The sequence below is a fragment of the Herpailurus yagouaroundi genome, unplaced genomic scaffold (genome assembly GCF_014898765.1).
Source record: "Herpailurus yagouaroundi ecotype Mexico unplaced genomic scaffold, PumYag 590, whole genome shotgun sequence".
In the NCBI taxonomy this organism is placed as follows: Eukaryota; Metazoa; Chordata; class Mammalia; order Carnivora; family Felidae; genus Herpailurus; species Herpailurus yagouaroundi.
The window spans coordinates 2,438-8,003 of record NW_024412807.1 but is presented as its reverse complement, the minus strand read 5'-3'; the positions used below and the strand labels follow the sequence as shown (position 1 = coordinate 8,003).

Below are 5,566 nucleotides of genomic sequence, written 5' to 3'. Positions count from 1 at the left end.
TACTGCTTAATTTGAAGACTTGCAGTAAAGCCACAGCAATCAAAGTCTTTGGCATAAAGATAGATCAGTGAAACAGAATAAAGAGTCCAACAAATAGACCAAACACAAGTACTGTTGGTTGAACTTCACCTAGATTGTCAAGCCAATTCGGTGGGCGAAAGGGACGTCTTTTTAATGAATAATTCTGGGTAAAGTGGATATTCACGTGGAAACAAAATGGGCCTTAGCCCCTACCTCGTTGTGTACACATTAATTTGGGATGGATCATAAACTGAAATATAAAAGCTAGAACCATAAATCTTTTATATGAAACCATGAGAGCATATGTTGACAACCTTGAGGTAGGCAAATGTTTTGGATACAGAACCAAAAAAAGCACTACTTACAAAGGAAAAATGGATGCACTGAGAAAATGAACAGGCAAGACAGACTGGGAGAAAATATTCAGACTACATGTGCTTAAATGTTTTATTTTTTCCAAAAGAACTTTAGCATTATTCAGGCCCATGACATCCTGTTACTATATTCTGTATTAACTGGGTTTTTTGTTTGCTTAAGTCAGATATGAGACATTGTACCATGGGAACTTTCTGATTGACTTCTCCTACTTAACTCACCTTCTTGTGAATGTTGGTTCCTTTTTCATAAATGCCTTGCCCACTAGTCAATGAGTACTTACAGTGGAGGCAGTAGATTTTAGGACATATTAATCCTTGTAAAGTAATTGGATGTTAGCTGAAGCCAAAAGGCAATACCAGTAGCCTCTGTTGGGAAGAAACGATAGCGTGTGAGTTAATTGAGGCTCAGTTTTGGTTTTTTTTTTTTTTTTTTTTTTTTTTTTTTTTTTTTAGGTGATTCAACACTTAAGGCCTTGCGGATCTACTTAAGAAAGCAACAGAGCTCACAAGAAAGGAAACAAACTGAAAGTCTGTTTAGGTACAAAGTCTGTTGCCCTTAAGACTTTGCTTCCTGCCTTCCATTTATAACCAAGAATAAAACTACCAAGAAATAGAAACAAAAAGAAAAAAAGAGACTAAAAGAAAGAACAATAAAATTAACAATAAGAGGTAGAGCCGTATCTTAGGTTAGTATGCAGTATGTAGTTCAAATTTCAAACTTAAAAATTGATGCTAAGAGTATCGGATTGATTTTTGCAACTGCATTTAAGTACGTTGTATGTATGTGTATGTGTGCATACGTTACATATATGTTTAATGTACATATAAATGTGTGTGTACATATATACACACACACGCACACGTAAACACACACACATACACACACACACAGATATCATTTAAGCAACTGAAGTGTCGGGGGAGGGATCCAAATCCAGGTGGGTAAATAGGTTTGAAAAGCAATAGAATGAAATTTTCTTTTTTTTTTTTTAAATTTTTTTAATGTTTATATATTTTTGAGACAGACACAGACAGAGCATGAACAGGGGAGGGTCAGAGAGAGAAGGAGGCACAGAATCTGAAACAGACTTCAGGCTCTGAGCTGTCAGCACAGAGCCCGACGTGGGGCTCGAACTCACGGACCGTGAGATCATGACCTGAGCGGAAGTCGGCCGCTTAACCGACTGAGCCACCCAGGCACCCCTAGAATGAAATTTTCTATAGGGTTCTGCAGCTTGAGGCACCGACCTTCACCTCAGTCTGTAAAGCAGTGCCTCCCACGGGGGGTCACTATGAGGGTTGTAGGCGTTCCGTTCCTATTGGTCAAGCATTTGGAATGATGCCTGGCATTGTAGTCAACTCTCAGGAGTGTTGACAGAAGTAAAATGAACCTGGCCTTGATCCTCACTGGCTGGGAGAGCGTGGAGGGCCCCTGCCCTTTCCTTCAGGTGAAGAAATCCCTGGCGGAGAGCATGTCACCCCCTTCCTGTTGCAGGTGGTACTCATGCCTATATGGCAGAGTCAGTAAATGCTCTCGAGTGACTGGGCGGTTGGCCCAGATCAGTGTTTCCCACGGAAGGAATGTGAAATGACTTTAGGTGGCACACAGATGTTTGAAATTTTAATAGTTAGGTATTTATTATAGTGTGTGTTAGAAGAAAATCCCATGTAGCACGTCAGACCTGAGTAGTAAAGAAAAGCGAGTTGATTTAAAGAAATGTTACACTGAACAGGTGGTATGTGAATGTCATGAAAATTTCAAAAGCAATAGGGATTGACCGAAGACTGCGAAATAGGTCTTCCCAAATCTGAGATTTTTGATGCTTTGGGTTTTCAACAAAGTCAGGATACACAAAGAGAGGGGCTATTTTCTGGGTTTGGGCAACAGAGGACTGTGGTGGGGACAGACGGACAGACAGCAGCACTAGGTGCACAGCGTCAGTGTAGAGGCGACCACTGTTCACCTTTTGGTGCCTACTCTGGGAAGTCTCGATATGTATACTGTACATGTATGTATATTCACGTGTACGTGAATGTACGCATTCATCTAACAGAATTGGGAACATTCTGTACATAGAATTTTGTAGCTTGCTTTGTTCACCTGATAGCGTAACCCCAGGTTCAGTGTTCTTACCGAAACCTTTTTGTGTTCATTCTTGACTATTTCCTTAGGGTAAAATCCTAGAAGTGGGATTGTTTGGTCATCGCGTAAATATAACTCTTCAGCTTTGAGTACCAGCAGCCGAAGTGCCTCGTGGCATGGCAGTGACAGTTTACAGTTCTGGCGGCTCAGGTGCCCTCTTTCTCATCCTCACCAAAGCCGGGTTCTATTAAACGGTTTTGTTGCTGATTTGATAGCAGATATACTGCTTGCTGTTTCTGCTTTCATTTTGCATTTTTGGGTTTCTTTATTTTGTATATTCAGTGGTCACTTGGCTCTTTGGTGAACTGCCCATTTTTGGCCTTTCTTCTGGGATATTAGGAATTTTTTCCTTACTGATTTGTAAGTTCTTTATGTTTTAAGGATGTTACTCTGTGATGTCACGGGTACTTTTCATCGCTTAATATTTGCCTTTTATGTTTGCTTATGATATCTAAGCTTACTGTTGCTCATGTGGTGAAGGCAATACTGTATTTGATCCATGCTGTGACACACGTTCTCACGTCTTTGCCATCAGCTGTGATTTATTCTCGATGGGTCCCGCGGTCACTGCCAAGTCGTGTTAGAGTTGTCATTACCTGTGCGAGTGGATGTGGTCATTGTTGCTTGCGGCATGGCCGGAGGACTACACCGTCAGCTCTTGGGTGCTTCTGTCCACGTGCCTTTTAAGGGCCATTTGCAGAAGGAGCACAAATCCTGATGCTGTTGGAGAACCATCCATTGATACCTCCTGATGAGATCGAGAAAGGCTCAGTAACAAAACCTGCACCTGGACGGTCGGTAGCGTGGAAGGAAATCTTGGAGAGGATGATGGTGATCTCTTGGGGATGCAGCCTTGCCAATGCCCTTGGCAGCCCGAAGGTCAATATTGTGTGGAAACTCACAGATACCCCAAAAGGGAAGACTTAGCCCTCTTACTGCATTCATCCATTCCCTTTCAATCCGTTTAAATAAGCACAAAAGGGCTTTTGCAGGAGCGTCTGGCGGCTCAGTCAGCAGAGCATGCAACTCTGGATGTGGTTGTGAGTTCAAGCCCCACGTTGCACACAGAGCCTACTTTAAAACTAATTAAACAAACAAGTAAACGGGCTTTTTCCAACAAGCACAAAATTAAAATTGTAAGCAATAAGAAAAACATTAAGCTAACTAGCTGGCAGGGTTTCTTCTTTCTTTTTTCAGTCTTATAATTGATAATGTCTTAGATGAAATATGGCATATAGTTCATGGAGAAAAAGTTTAAAACATAGAGATAAATTAAAACACACACACACACACACACACACACACACACACACACACCAGAAATCGCCAGTTCCCTAGTCCTTGTCTGGAGATACGCACATACGCACATACACGTGTTCACGGGCACATTGGCTACATAGGTTCTTGGCCTACCATTTTTCCCTTCACGGTGTCTTGAACATCTTGGCATGTCTGATCCTTCTCGTTCATGTCTGAGATGACCGGTTAGTGTTTCCTTGTGTGGATCCACCATGTTCAGCTGGGCTCCCAGGGGTGACAGAATTCTAAGCTCTGAAGCAGGTTGCCCATCTCCCTTTGGAACTCCCCATCAGCAGTGCCCGCTAGTTCTTTGACCCTTACTCTTCTTAGCAGTGCTCTGTAAATCTTCTCATGTTAGCCGCTCTGAAGGGCAGATCAGTGACATCCCCCCTTTTCCTCCCACAAACCACTGGCAGCCTTCTCGATCTGGAGACCAGAAGGAAACGCATGTTGGAAACATTAGAAAGTGGGAGTCATAAGGACTTGTGACCAGATACGTTTGTGTTCTGTCCCCACCTGTTACGTTTGTGCACCTCGCCGTGGTTTGGGGCCGCTGCACGTGGCTGCAGAGGTCTCTCCCTGGCTCCCACCACCCGCCTCTCTAGTTTCTCCTGTTTCTCCGCTGTTCTCCAGCCTCCCTACCGACTTTCTGTTACTGGAACATTCCAAGGCGGTTCCTGTCCAGAGCATTTCTGTCTGCTCTTCCTCCTGTCTAGAACCCCTTTTGCACAGCTTTCTCCAGTTGTGTAAGGACCCAACTCAGCCCATTCCCTTTTCAGAGAGGCTTTCCCTCTCACGTTCTCTAACGTAGGTCCATCCGTCCTCCATGCTGTTGTCCTTCATCTGTCACAAGCCCTTCCTTATCTTCGTGTCTGGTTCACTACCGTATCCCCAATGGCTGGCACTTAGCAGACCCTCACCAAAGATAGCTTGATGGAATCAATAGTATTAACTAGACGGAGAATACGGTTGAGAGGAGGGGAAACTGCTCCTTGTCATCCAGAGGAGGGCGGTAGTAAGTCCAACGCAGAGCTTGTGGAGGGGGGCAACTCGATCAGCTTTTCAGCAGGTAGGGCTGCTGGGCATTGGAGTGAGTGCCTTCTTTGTGGTGCATAGTCAGGCAGTGGCTTGGTGTTGTTGAAGGATTCTGGCATCGGATGTCAGGGTTGACCAGGTCAGTTCCAAGGCCGCCTCCAACCCTTAGGTCCATGTTTGATGTTCGCATCACTAGTCTGTGGTTCTTGGACTGCAGATACGGCCTTTACCACTAGATGGCACTAGGTGATTCCTTTGAGGCCGGTGCCCCTCAAACCCGCCAACGGTGAGAACACCATCTTCTCTCTTTTTTTACTTATTGAAGTATAGTCGACATACAATGTCACATTAATTTCAGGCGTGCAACATAGTGATTTGACAAATCTACATATTACTCAGCACTCACCACAGTTAAGTGTCGTCACATCTGTCACCGTACTGTTATAAGAGTAGTATTGACTGGATTCCCTATATTCCACTTTTCATCTTTGTGCGTTACTTATATGACTGGGTTTGTACCTCTTAAGCCCTCTTTGCCTATTTTGTCCATCCCCCCGCCCCCTCTGGCAACCACCACCTTGTTCTCTGTGTTTAAGAGTCTATTTTGTTTGTTCGGAGAACAGACTTTTCATTGCATTTTACCCCAAACACCCACTTCAACAAAAGCTTCACAAAACCGTCTTAACTCTTA

General features: G+C 43.8%; 1 long non-coding RNA gene across 1 annotated transcript in view; it reads left to right on the top strand.

The window, feature by feature from the left end:
• Positions 1 to 435: 435 nt before the first annotated feature.
• The window catches only part of LOC121024034 (uncharacterized), a 6,208-nt gene continuing 1,077 nt past the window's right edge, over positions 436 to 5,566 (top strand). Inside the window, exon 1 of the long non-coding RNA XR_005787589.1 lies at positions 436 to 936. This is a non-coding gene — a long non-coding RNA (uncharacterized LOC121024034). The remainder of the gene's footprint in view (positions 937 to 5,566) is intronic.